This window comes from Oreochromis niloticus, linkage group LG4, assembly GCF_001858045.2.
Source record: "Oreochromis niloticus isolate F11D_XX linkage group LG4, O_niloticus_UMD_NMBU, whole genome shotgun sequence".
Classification (NCBI taxonomy): Eukaryota; Metazoa; Chordata; class Actinopteri; order Cichliformes; family Cichlidae; genus Oreochromis; species Oreochromis niloticus.
The window spans coordinates 5,578,706-5,593,474 of record NC_031969.2 but is presented as its reverse complement, the minus strand read 5'-3'; the positions used below and the strand labels follow the sequence as shown (position 1 = coordinate 5,593,474).

General features: G+C 39.9%; 1 protein-coding gene across 3 annotated transcripts in view; it reads right to left on the bottom strand.

Annotated features, from left to right (window-relative positions):
• LOC100697873 (thyroid hormone receptor alpha) overlaps positions 1–14,769 on the bottom strand; it is a 115,913-nt gene that overhangs the window by 43,994 nt on the left and 57,150 nt on the right. The gene's annotated exons all lie outside the window — the stretch shown is intronic.

Genomic DNA, 14,769 nt, shown 5'->3' with positions numbered 1-14,769 from the left:
GTAGCTGTAGTATTAATGTCTGTAACGCTTAGCTAATTCTATCTATAATCCGAAGTAATTCAAATCAAAATAATTAACTGTGACTGCAGCAGATCGCACAGGTTGGCCCGACTGCACTCACTCTCAGACAGATTGCTGAAGGTCTGCAAATAACTGACATCTACATTTATAAACACAGACCGAGGCAGCAAGCTGTAATCAGTCTGAGCCGATGAGCGCAACACGTCTAAGACAAGTGGCTGAAACTTTTGTATCATGCTTATATTCCTATATGAAAGCAAACTTGCCGTGTGCCCACATTTAATGCAAACTTGTGTATGCAGACAGCGATAGATTTAAATCTGATTTGTGATTTTCACACAGATTCCCACAAAGCTAAGCGTTGTGTTAGATTTACACACTTTTACCCCTTGAATCAATTCTCTGAAGGAAATAAAAAGCAAAGGCAGGAAAGTCTGAGAAGAAATGAGGATAAAATGTGATTTTTGGCAGGATACACACACAAGCAGCCAAGACTGTGGGAGGAAAGTATCCCGAGAGAACTCGGGCAGGCACATGCAAACTGCAGCTCCACACTGAAAGGCCCGGCCTGTGGATTCAAACCCAGACACTTGCTCCTGTGAGGCGACACTGCTAACCGCTGTGTTTTACTTCATGTAGGGTTTTTTTATCTTAAGAATAAAAACACAAAAAATACTTATAATAAGAATTATTTTTCCCATATTATTATTATTATTATCATTATTATTATTGTTATGTAACAACAATAATCTTCCATGCATGAATCTGCCCAGCTCAGCAGCTCACCTCAGATTTTTGGAGGCTTTTAGGAGCTCAGCTCGTGAACAGGCTTCCGATGTAATGTTTGACTTTATTGATCAGACCCTCTGACCCAGTTTGTGCTTTAATTACTTCATTACATTTTCAGGGGTGATTGATGATGGCTTCTCTTGACTCCTATCAAGTATGTTTTTTAACTCAAATTCCAGGATGTGTATTAAAAAAACAGAACACTGGTGAAAACTCTGCAGATCTTCACACCTGCATCGACTCGTGTGACAAAACGAGGTTTAAGGACAGTTAAGAATGCGTCCTCGCTGTTGGTGCATCCAAATCAGAGGCAGCACTCGACTGTGAAGGCAGCATCAGGAACTGCATCACTGGTTTTGGTGTACGTCGTAGCATGGACGCAAGAGTCGAGTGAATGATGATGTAAAGGGTACTTGGTTCCAGAACAATGATGTAATGGGAGCGCTGGCCAACGGGGGAGTTAGGAGGGAGGGGCAGTGGTACTTGGGGAGGGTACAGATTACTGCGTCCTAATCTGAAAACGTTCTGAGGCCGACTTCAGACTTCAGGGATTGTTTGCTCTTATAAAAACAACATCTGTGTTCTCACTACTATGTTAACGGCAGAAATCCTGCTTCTATTAGAGGAAACCGACTCCAGCCAAATCTAATTTACTATAAGCTACTTACACGTCCTCTGAAAGGAATTTAGGCTAAATTGCACCCTCACACAGCTACATTTAAACCCTGTTGAGCAAGAGCAGCAAATGAAACTTTCTCTACTAGTCTGCAGTTTTTCACTTTTTATCTAACTTTTTATTTACATTTTAAAGTGTGCAATTAAAACGCTGTTTGCAATCGTTGTTACAGCTTACTAAAATCATCACACCTAAAAGACAGATCTGTATAATATAGATTATATACAGTTTGTGGATCTCAGGCAGGGTAAGAAAGGCTTTCATGCTTTGAACACATCAAATATCAACAACTGTTGTTTCAGCAGCAACGCAGCAATTCAATGTTGTAAACACAAACTTGGTAATATTCTCAAATATGGCCATTTCATACATGTAACTTGCCTTACAGCAACACTGGTCCAGGGTTCAAATCCCTCGGCCGGCCGGGGCCGGTCTGGTCTGTGTGGGGTCTCTCTGGGCACCTCGGCTGCCCCCACAGCCCACAGATATACATGTTAGGTTCGCTGGTGAGTCTAAATTTTGCCATGTGTGAATCACTGTGAGCATGAATGAATATGTCTCTTTGTGAGCTCTGTGACAGACTGGCACGTTGTCCAGGGTGTACCCAGCCCCAAACGACCCTGAAGTGGATAAGTGGATCCATCACATACACCCAAATCAGAGTCTGAACCCAGTTAAGCATAAGAACTGTGACCATGTGGATTCCCCCAGGCATAAGTGCTGAATCCGATGCTATACACCCTCTTCACATATGACTGGGTGACTTCCCAGACCAACAGCAGCATTATACACTTAACAGATGACACTACAGTCATTGTGCTGATCACTGACGGGGAGGAGACAGAAAATACTAGAGAAGTGGCAGGAGTGGTGTCAGGAAAGTGACACCACCAAAAGACCAGAGGAGGACACGGCAGCATACTTCAACATTTACAGGTGTAAACTGTTAAAATAATCAGGATCTCACCAGATTTCACAACACCAAAGAGCTTGCAAAGAAATCACAGCCATCTCACCTTCAAGTCAAATCCACCACAGCAACCTCAGATTTGACATGTCGACTAAAATCCTCGACAACTTTCACAGATTCACAGTTCAGAGCATCATCAGGCTCTCAATTAGTCTGCTGTTCAGGTTCACAAGGTCAGGTCTGTACAACTCATTTCTATGTTTTTGTTGCTAAAATTAGAAAGGTGTGAGGGGACGAGCAAAATGTTTTATCAAAAAACAAACAAACAAACAAACTACTTGGTTTGGTTTTAGAAGGATCCTGGTTCGGGCTACAACGGAGCCTTTCATAACGTTTTGGTCTCATGATGTCTGATGATGTCATCAGCACTTCTATTGATGTCTATGGACAACCCTGCATTTTGTAAGATGATGCTAAGGTTGGAGCCGGTGCATTGTAATGTGTACTGAAAGCATCCAAGGGAAGAACAGGAAGCAGAGCCTTCAGCTGTTGAACCGACTCGATTCAGGAAACTTAAGACTTCAAACTTTCCTTTTTGACAAACTCAGTCGTGCACCATGTGATCAGGAACCATCAGGAACCAGGCTCCTGGGAGCGCTCCTCCACTCCCGTCTTTACACTCCTTTTGTGTTTACAGGACCGTAAACACAGCCATGTTCTTCCAAAGTCTCATAAAAACAATGCCCTCTCAGTTTTATTCATTATTAACTGAGTCATGTTTCAGCAGCTGCAGGGTTCAGCACGGATTAGCATGTCAACACTGTGGACACTTGCCAGGGATTAAAATATTACTGTCTGTTAATAGTTTGGTGCAACAGTCATGATCCTTTTGGACAGCGACTGTTCCTTTCAAAGCTGGCAGCTCACTGAGGCTTTTAAACTCAACTATAAAAACCAGAATACAACTATGATCCAGCTGATTATACAGACACATGTAACTATGTATGACTAAAACCACAAACCTCTCACAGCCCACCATCAGTCAGTGCACGCTTACAGTATTACTGTGGGGGAAGCAGAAGGGCCAGATGAGGGCACCAGAGTCACTGCAGCACTGCTGTTCTGGTTGTGTATCCTGAGCTGACCTGATTCCTGCACAGAGACGCTGTGTTGTCACATGCAGCAAGTCTAATGAGAACTTGAAGCTTGTGAAGTGTGACTTTAAAGATTGAGTTAGATGTGAAGAAGACCGAGAGGTCTGAATACACACTCGTGAATTTAAATGTATAAATGTAATCAGACTAAATTCATCACAGTGTTAGAGCTCAGACGCTTAAAATGCTAAACAATCAAGTTTTATTCACACAGGGGTTATACGGCTTCTGATAACATTGTAAACAAACCTTAATAGAACTGCATTAAAAAGAAATGAGGGACAATTTTCCCTCTTTTTAATCAGAAAATAATACAGAGGTTGTCTGTGAAGGTTCTCAGTCATCCAGCTCATGGTAATCTCAGCAGGCTGAAAAGAAGAATGGCTGGAAGCTTCTTGAAGACCTTCTCAAGCTTCGTGGAGGAGATGGGAACGTCTTCATGAAACTTTCCATCCGCTTTTCTTTCCAAGCTCCTTAGACTGACTTCAAGAACAGTTTTGTCATGATTAGAATTTGTGTAAGAATTCACTAAAGAATTTATTTTTTCTACTCCAGATTAATATCAGAAGGTAACAGTTTGCTCAGACTCGTGTCTTCAAAAGCCTCAGATCAATCGAACAACAATCCAAAAGTAAAACTTGCAACAAAGAGAAAATAGTCTGAGTTATTGCCACTGCAGATCAGTGCATCATTATAAAAGCACCATCAAAATTATTTAACTTCACTGATTTGGCCATCACACAGCCCTAGAAACCAACAAGCAACCACCGGGGGGGGGGTTCATTTCTGTGAGAACACAAATATAACAGTAACAGAAGAGATTATTACCTGATCTACTGCTTTTCATTTTTTCATTATTGGAATCAATATAAGCAGTAAAACTTTGAGATTTGGTCTCTTTTTAGTTTCTGCCTAATTTCACAAATGGTTCCATACTAAGTAACTGGTTATATACATGTCTTCATCATTCACCCCATCATTCATAAATATTCACAGGAATAAGTCGGCATCTGTCCGTCTCAGTGATTGTATGTGAACAGATTTGAATATTGCTGCCTGAGCACCTTCACTTCTTCAGATATGACACTAGGTGGCATCAGAGTATGAGAAATCTATAGATGTGATGTCCTTTTGACCCAACAGTACAAATACTGTAACCACACACACACACACACACACACACACACACACTCTTTAGTGCCCAGGAGAACTCAAAGACTTTTAAAGCTGTTTACAGAGTAATATCTCCAGAGAGTAGAGTGGAGCAATGAAACATTAATTACATTTACAGACAAAAAACATTTGCAAGAAGCATCATCTGCATGTTATAAATTATTTATCGGTTCAGTGAATCAAAGCAACAACAACAGTAAATGTTTATGTTGTTTCATGATTTCACTGAAAGCTCTTATGAATTATTGACTTTTTTAACATGTAGGATTAAATCAATATCCTCTCTTCATGTATAAATCCAGGTGACCTGCACAGAGAGAATTTCATCCTGCCTTGCCTTGTCTGATAATTGTTATTGATAAAAAAAAGAGTAATTTTTAGCCAAGCGCTTAGAAATGTATCTACAACGCAGATATTTTATAAAATATATGGACACAATATCTTTAAAATGATTTAACACAAATAGTATTCAAATTCCAGCATTTCCAACTGGCAGATGTGATTTCATCTTCATTTACGTCACATTAAAATCACTTCTTAAAGAAAACATTTTGTTAAGTGCAGAGAAATAACCACCAGTTACAGTAATGGCAAATATGCTTTCAACTTAAACAAAGCCATAAAATCAGACATGTAGTCTGGAAGGCTTCCTCACATTAGTAGGAGAAAAAAAAAAGAGTTTTGACGGTCTTATGTTTTTGTGAACATGTGTACTTGTGTGTCTGGGTGTGTGAGTTTGCTAGCACATGGGTGATTCTGTGTGTTTGAGCCTTTAAAGGCATGCCTGTGGTGGCAGCAGTGAAGAAAAGCGAGCACATCAGCGTTCTCTGAGGCTCGTCCTGTGCTTTGATGCAAAATACCTGCAGCAGAAGACAGATGTCCCACCATGACAGATGTTAATGATTAATGTCATTAATAATTTTTTGTATATTCAAATTTTATATTTATCTAAATCTGCAAAATAATGTTGCAAAAGCCTATTTTAATGTATGCGTAACCTAATGTAACATCTGGAGGCTTGCTGTAACAAAAGGCGTTGGTTGGGGGGCATCTGAGAACAGTAAACTCGTCATTCATTAAGAACCAGTTTAACATGGTTTCAGTTTTGTGACACAGTGCGTTATCCTGCTCAAAGCAGCCATTAGAACATGGGCACACTGTCCTCATGAAGGGTCAGCAACAATCCTCAGGTAGACTGAGTGTTGTTGGTACTAAAGGACCCAAAGTGTGCTCACACCATTACACAACCATCAGTCCGACCCCCTGATACAAGGCTGGATAGATTCATGCTGTGACTTCTAACTCTACTGTCTCAATGTCGTAGAAAAATTGAGACTTGTTATAGCAGTCAACATTTTTACAATCTTCCCATCGTTCCACTTTGATGACCTTTGTGAATTGTAGCTTCAGTCTCCTGTTCTTAGCAGAAGGGAGTGGACCCCAGTGTGGTCTTCTGCTGCTGTAGCTCGTCTACTTTAAGGTTTGACGTGTTGAACATTCAAAGAGTCTCTTCTGTATACAATGGATGTAATCAATGGTAATTCAAGTTACTGTAAACTTTCATATCAGCTTGAAGTGGTTTAGCCATTCTGCCCTAGGATCTATAAGGTGTTATCACCCAGAGAGCTGCTGCTTGTTGACGATTACAGACCTCAGATCAGACCAGCTCGTCTGACACCAACAACTATGACACATTCAAAGCCACTTAAATCTCTCATTTGATGCTCAGTTTGAACTTCAGCAGATCATCGTGACCATGTTTACATGCCTAACTACACTGAGATGTTCGTGATGGCTCATTAGATGTTTGTCCTAACAATTAGTCAAATATAATAAATCTAATATAAAAATATACTGTTTTTACAGTTAAAAAGTATTTTTTTAAGATGCTCATTGGAACGTGGATTTTAAAAATAATTCTTAATCATTAATTCTATTTGTATTGCATTGTCGTTACTAAAACTAAAGAAGTTTCAGTAAGAGACTCATTTGTGTAAAACTCCTGTCAAACCTGTTCGACCACGTTACGCACACACAGAGTTGGTTTAAACATCACTTGGTTCAGCGATGACATATTGATGAATGTTCTGTGCATTGACTACAGACATATACGGGCTTACACTCAGCTGTCAGAGTCTAACTAGGCCAGAGGTCAGCAACCTGTGGCACGCAAGCCACGGGTTAGAGCTAACTAGAGTTAACCATAATCCTATTAATACATATGTTGTATGCTTTAGCTTATACACTTCAACCTGTCTGTTCCCCGTCACACCCACTGTCACCCCGTTGTTTGGTACGAGGAGCTATGGCAGTTCTATTGATATTGAAGGTTGTTGACAACTGAACTAGGCTATCCAAAGTAAATGATGGTGGAAACGTTGTTAGCTTTGTAGGTATAAGTGAAACCAAAACTAATGTGCACACTAAAAATTGTGTTTATGGACATGTGGATGAGATGTATATTTAATTACAGTAAACAAGTTGGAGATATCTAAGAAGAGTCAGTCAGTAACAACAGGGAAGAATCTCTTTAAAGAGTGGTGAAAGACACAGGCAATGCCAGCCCTGAATCCAAAAACCCCCAACTGTGAATAAGCCTTATATATACCTACAAGGGACAGTTCACCCCAAAACAGGTTTTTGAAAAGATGTATACTTGTATGGTAATATAAGCTTAGAATATGTCAAAAGGGCAGGTAGGCTTGCTGTTAACACAAGTTCTTGAATATTTTACTTCTAAATCTAAAATTGCGTTAGCTCTCTACAGTTATACATTCCAGTTTCCAGCTAAGCACTTCTGGGAAGTATCTGAAGTCTACATGAACCATGTGATGACGCTGTAGTCAGTACCACTGATTATGCATCTCTTACTATTTGAGGGCTGAACTCGCCTATTAGATAAATAAGATAATTTTTTCACTGTACGTCAGTCTACTTCTTGTACCTGACGATTTTTTTGGTTAAACCACTTAACTCTGGTTCATGAGTCATGCAACCATGAAAAAGGCACCAAACACAAAGGATCTTCCACTGTTGCAGGAAAAATGAGCAAGTAACACATTAAATTGTATCTTTAGGCACTTTGTTACAAGCAGCTTGTTGCAAAAACATTTGCATCTGTAAAACATGGTGGAGGCTCTGTCATGTTCGGGGCTGCAGCTGGGCGATATGAGGAAAATGTAAATGTATCGTGATACACGATATATATCATGATATGTTTACATAACCTCCAAAAACAATGTTACTTTCAGTCATATCGTGCCTAGAATTGCACTGGTTTACTCATTCAAATCAATCATTCAGTGTTTTTTTCTGGTGAATATAAAAAATCTAAATGAATTGATATGTTTTATTTTTAACCATTCTTTAACCATCAGTTTCCCACAGAGGTTTTTCACAGCAAGAGTCTTTCTGTGATCAACACTAGACCTTTAACAAACAAAAGATCACAGCAACAAAAAAGTACATCAAGCAAGACTTCATGAGACAAACAAACCAACTGAAATTAAAAGGGCGTCTTTTGTGCTTCTAACATAAGAAAACTGTTAAATAAAATTTTTGATGAGGTCAAATTACAGAAACAAAAGTCTAGACAGTGACTACAAACAGCGACTGACCAAGAATAGTCTTAATTTTATAGTGAAAGACTTTTCAGCTGGTGGAATAAATTCAGGTAGTGCTACCTTTAGTGGCAACAGTTTTACTGCATGTTTTGCAAATTTCCACATTTTTTTTGACATCCTCCTCCTGAAATCCAAATGACAAGTGAGTCTCATTCCCTCGCTCGTCTGAAACTCCTGCTGTCGCCATATTTGTCCCTATCTGGCAGGACATAAACACGCATGCTCAGCGCAGTGTGCCCGGTAGAACATTTTCTCTTTGGGAAGGATGGGGGTTAATGATATTTGCAGCGTGTGAGATTAAAAAATTTTTTTTAAAAAAATTAAGTGCTTAATATTACAGCTTAATATTTTTATGGCAACATGCTCGATGGTTACGATAAAGCCATTTTAGCCAACGCACGTGGAAAAACTCGTGATACATCAAATACATTCGATATATTGCTCACCTCTACAGTTCAGTCGATCTGGGCGATCTGGTCAAAATTGATAGACATTAAAACACATAAAAATGCTGTTAGAGTTTGATCCACCATCGGGAAAGTGTCTGAAGTGGCAAAGGTCTCATTTGTTCATCCCAAACACGCAGCCAGTGCAGTAAAAACATACCAGGATAGAAAAACACACAATAGAACACTATTCATAGTCATGGACTCGCCCTCCCCGGAGCCCTGACCTCAACATTATTAAAGCAGTGTGGGATCATTTTTACAGAGAAAGAAACAAAAGATAGCCAACATCCAAAGAGGAGCTTTGGAATGTGTCCTTCAGGAAGTCTGGAGAACTATTCCTGAATAATATTTAAAGAAAAAAGCAGAAAGCTTGACTAAGAACGTTCAGACTGAGTGAAGAATAAAGGTCGTCATACCAAACACTGACTTCTGAGTTTGTAAGAATTCTAAAAACTCTGCTTTTAACATTTATAGTGTATTTTCATTTGTTTGCTTATTTGAATAATGCACCCATTTCCCATTTTCCTAAAAAAAATGTGAAAAGAAAGCAGTGCGTTGAGACTTTTTCACAGTACTGTATACGTGAACCTCGTTCTAAGAATTATGAAGCAGAAGAAAAGGAAGACGGTGCTGAAAGCCAGCCCAGACTCAGAAGATCACAATAAGGTATCTGAAGGTCATCTCAGCATTATCATGTCTGTTACCCTTTTCATTTCCATCCCCCAAACCACATGGAATTATCACAGTCGCTTCGACATTTACCTTTTAATATAATGCTTTCGAGCCCTCTGCACATTTAAAGCTACCTGTGGCTCTTTAGGTAATGGTTTGATTACAAATAAACGTGAATATACAGAAAATGTTTTTCACATTGTAATCCTGGTCTGCTCATTTCTGCCTCGACTTTCTCAAACTCAAGCCCTGTTTGTTTCCACCGTTGTTCATTTCAGCGCTCCTTTCTCCAGGTGCCAGCAGCATCGTGCCCTCCTCCATTCCCCCCTTGCTCCACTTTCATTCTTTTACTTGCAGCAGTCATCTGCTCTGTGTGTTCATCGTTTCCTCCGCTCTCATTGACTATGTACGGCTGCCGTTTTCTCTGCCAGCGACTGCAATTACGGGCTGTTGGAAGAGTGTGCATGTGTGGGTGAATTTAGTTAACTATCTCTGTATGCACTGAGTCAGTATGCATGCCTATCCTTTTAGTTTGCATCTGTGCGTGCATCGCCCCCCATTTTCCCCTCATCTGTTTACTTGCATTTTAAAGTAGCTGTGTGGGCGTCAGATGATGCCTGAACAACTGAGGAGCTAGGTTACAGTAAATGTGTCGTTTTGAAAGCAATAAAATGGAATTTCATTGCAATGCTTTTGGATATATGAACGAGAACAGAAAGTCATTTTTTCACAAAGCAGATCAAATGAGCTCGAGTGGTTAAGCTTTGGATTTAAGGAAACATGTTTGCCTGTTCTTTCTCTCTGTACATCTACCAGCAAACAACTGGTGGATGAAGATGATGGGGTGGTGTTATAACTAGGCAGCATTTTAGACGAGTCAAACATAACCCCAACTCTACCTCTAATCCTTGCTTGGTTCCTACAATTTTATTTCACTGGTTACTACTGTGATGTCCAGACAGTAAGAGTGGGTAAGCGGTGCAGTCCAACGCCATGCTGAGGGGTCCTGAGCATCAGCAACATGAGATGACTTGGGATTGAGAACAAGGTTTAAGGTAGATGCACAGGAGATATTTCTATAATATCAGCAACATTGCGATCCTAGCTAGCATCAGGTACAATAGTTAGACGAAATCCCCCACGATGGAGGAACAATGTCACCCTGATCATGGATGAGATTGCATCAGTTTTCCTAGAAAGCACAAAGCATCTATGAGACGTTTTAAGATCTCTCAGTTTTTTCTTGCTTTCGTGCTAACACTAAACTATCATTGACCATCCGGAACCAGGTCAATGCCGCTGTGTCCAAATGAGTTCAGAGAAATCTGGCTCTGAATGTGGATCACCGACTTTTCATGCTTGGCTAAGGCACGGGGTAAAGTGCTCGAGCCAGAATATCCAGCAGTAGTCCAGACCTTGTCTGCTGGGCTGCCAAATGGCAAACACACAAAATAGAACGGCTTGTTTAATGTAGCGCAGCCACAAAGCCTTCCTTTTGTACTATTCCATCTGAAAAGGACAATTAATTTTCTGTCCTTTTCTATACCGAAAATCCCAAAAGTGGAAACTACTTTAGCCGTGATAGAGGGCTGACGATGCTGGACAGCTCCTGGTTAGCCTGCTACGCATGATGTACAGTTTCTTTTTCACTTATTATAAATTAATTGGTTCTTTGCCAAATTGTCAGTTCTGTTTAGACAACACTGACTCAATCAAGCATAAAAACATGCCCAACTCAAGGGATGAACCAGTGTTAAGCGTCATTCCTATCAAAATAATCAGGTAGCCATTGTCCAATGAAAATCTTTGAAAGATCTTCAACAAGAGTAGCTGAAGACTTTTCCACAGTACTCTGTCTGCAAAGGACCTTTAATAGTTACTAGTTCTTATCAATCAAGATAAGATTCCTAATAGGAAAGGCTGTGCCTCAGAAGGATCAGAAGGCTGGCGGTGTGATCCCTGATTCCTCGAGTCTGCATGTTGTATGAATGTGTATGTGAGCCTTGTAGTAAGAAAGTTCTTTCAGTGGTCAAATAGAGTAGAAAAGTACCAGTCTAAAGAGTACCATGCACTTCTTAGTAGTTATTCAGTAGTTAGAGGGAAAATAGATTAAAAAAAGCAAAAAGAAACAAGAGTTCAAAGACATTTTTCTCAAGTAGCATCTTAATCGGATAACATGAACACTCTGATTTTACACAGCACTGATTTAGAAGTCAAAAGTTTTTCCCTGAGCTATAGTTATGTCTGAAAACAAATAGCACCTTGAATTTGGAAGCTATAGTAACCAAATTCTAGCTCTCGTGTTTGATTGAATTAATTACTAAAACCTGAGAATGTGAGGATTTGTAATCTTTGTATACTTTACATTGATACACACACACACACACACACACACACACACACACACACACAAACAAACAAAAGACCAACCTTTTGAAATGAAAGCTGTCCAGCTTTCTCCACATCCCGGCAGCCCCTCCACCCTCCACCTCTGCTCCTTTGTGTACCTCTCTAATGATGAGCCAGTGTGTGAGGGCTGCCAAGAATGTAAGTCTGCCACGGCTGACCTTCCTTTCGCCTCTCCTCTATGTTTCTGTGGATGTGTCAGAATGACTGCACTCTGCCTCGTCCCTCCGTCAACTGTTGGTGCTATTCATTCACAAGCTGCGGCCCTGCTGCAGCCGCATAATTGACCCCGCTGCTCAAAACACGTAGGAACAATCAGCTTCTGATGCTCAGCCCTGCTGACCCAGCAGGAACAAGAAGCAGGGCATGGAATTATAATGATATTTGATTCATTTAAAGTGGAGGTAAATCGCTAGCAGCTTCTAGTTTCTACAGCCCTCGACTTTGTCAGCTGACTTAACAAATCTCTTTAGCGGAATGTATAAGCTAACGAGCAAAACTACTGTTAATGCGGGTGATCGGCAAGCATTAACATTATATATATAACATGGCAAAACACAATGCAGTAGAGCAACAGACTATACAAGCAGTGTTACCATTAAGGCCGATCCCATTTGATTGGGACTATTTCTCAAAAGATTTACATTTCTGATATGAGACTTAAGTGAAACAGAAGCAACGAAGACTTTATAATTACACTACTACTTCTTCTTCTTCATAATTTACAAGAACAGACAGCTGCTTCATCTAAACAGAGCAAAACTAAACCTAATACATGCAAACACCATCAGCATTTAGCCAATTGAATATTTTCAAATCAGCTTCGTATCGAACTAAAAAGTTTCCAAAGCAGTTACAGGAGACAAATTTTATTCCTTCATAGCTCGGATTAGTTCTCCACACTCTCACACAGCCAGCAACTTGCCCAGTTCCTTCCACCTCACACACCCTGGTCTTCTTCAGCTCGACCCATTGAGCCCCGCAGTAATCACTGCTCTTTTATTTAATTACAGTCCCCGGCATATCTATCAATCCCATCTGTCTTCCTCTGGCTCATCTTACATTTTGATTTGAAGGTTGCTGTATTATTATTATTCTTTTATATGAATTTCTATGGGTCACAATAGGGCTGTTCGATATAACGATATATATCAGATGACGATATGAAAACGTCTATCGTTTCATTTTACGCTACCGTTTGTTTTGTGATGTCGCAAAATAAACTGTTGACGGCAATATTTTTTCATGGTTTTGATGGTCGCTGTAAGAAAATAATATAGCCACTAAAGTTCTCTCTTTCTCTTATATTTAAAATAACCACACTACGGACGGATAAGCGGCTGTTTTTACGCGTCGTCATTAGCAACAACGACGGTAAACCCAGCGTGTGGCTCCGCCGTCCGCTTGTTTATTTCCCACATAAACCTTTCACAATAAAGCTGAAGATCCTGTTGAGATTTTTCAAAATAAACTGAAATGATGACAAACAGAAAGACCAGTCAAAACAAATCGAGGACCTTATTTCTAAATGAGGGGCTACCTCTGTAGCATGGACATGGTTTGGTTATGAAAAGTGTGACACAACCAGAAAACTGTACTATGCAAATTATGCAGGAAACCGGTCCCCACCTCAGACTCAAACACGGCAAACCTCTGCTACCACCTACACAAGAATCACGTCAAAGAGTATGCAGAGAGTTTATGGATGAGGAGCAAAAAAGAGCCAACAGATGCTCAAACCCCCCCCCCAAAAAACCTTAGACTAAAACATTAGAACAGGCTTTTCCCCGCAGCACGCCGTGTAATAAATACTCACAAGAAAGAAAATGGCAGCCGTTACAATTTATGTCTAAAAATGTATAGTTTCGTGCATCGGTCAAAACACTCGACTCCAGGTACACGACACCCAGCTGGAAACACTTCATGCAAGTCGAGTTGCCTGAGATTCACAGAATTTACGGAAAATGTAAAAATTTTGTGATATATATCGTTGTTGGGACAATAAATGTCTTATATCGGGATATGAGATTTTGATCATATCGCACAGCCCTAGGTCACAATGACTTCTAGAGATAAGTGGTTATAATATATATTTTCTTTTAATACTACTCACAACAAACACAGAGGCTGATATCAGCGTGATTACATCATGATGTGATCGACACAGGATGGGCAGGTCGGTCACTAGTAATCTAAACTTCTGTATACAGAGCTAACTCTTAAATATAAGTAACATGCACATGTTAAAAAAAGAGAAAAACAAGAATGGGATTTTAATGAATAATAATATTGATAACTATACTGTAAATATAAAATTAATATTAAAAGTGGTTTCATTACATGGATACAGAAGCATAGAAAGAGACAAAGGGAACTCTAAAGGGAACAGACTGAACATGTTTAAAGCTGATAGAGCAGGTATCAGGAAATGAAACAGCATAAGACATCAACATAAACGATAACCTGTCCTGGCTTAAAGCACACAAACCTCATGTATATGCTGGCTCCCTAAACTGACACTGATAACTGCTGATCTCTGTACTCGATACAATGCATCTGCTATCTTATCCTTTTTTTATTAGGAGTTGGCTTCCACAAAGGGCATTCGTGTTCTCACCGAGGACACGAACAGCTGAAAATGAGATTTCTGTACTTACTCTTAAGTTCACTGACATTTTCTTTCAAACCAGGATCGTAGCAGTGGAGACAAAACTATTACCTCCCTCCTTATCTCTCGCCTATTGGATGTGGAAGAATAAATTACAGATTGTAGTGAACTGAGAAAAGATCGAGGACAATGACCTCCACCGTGAGGGTGGATGCAGCAGAACTTCAGCTGTTGGTCTAGTAAGTTCTTGCTGTACTTCTTCAGTCTTTGCTTTCACACAGAGTCATG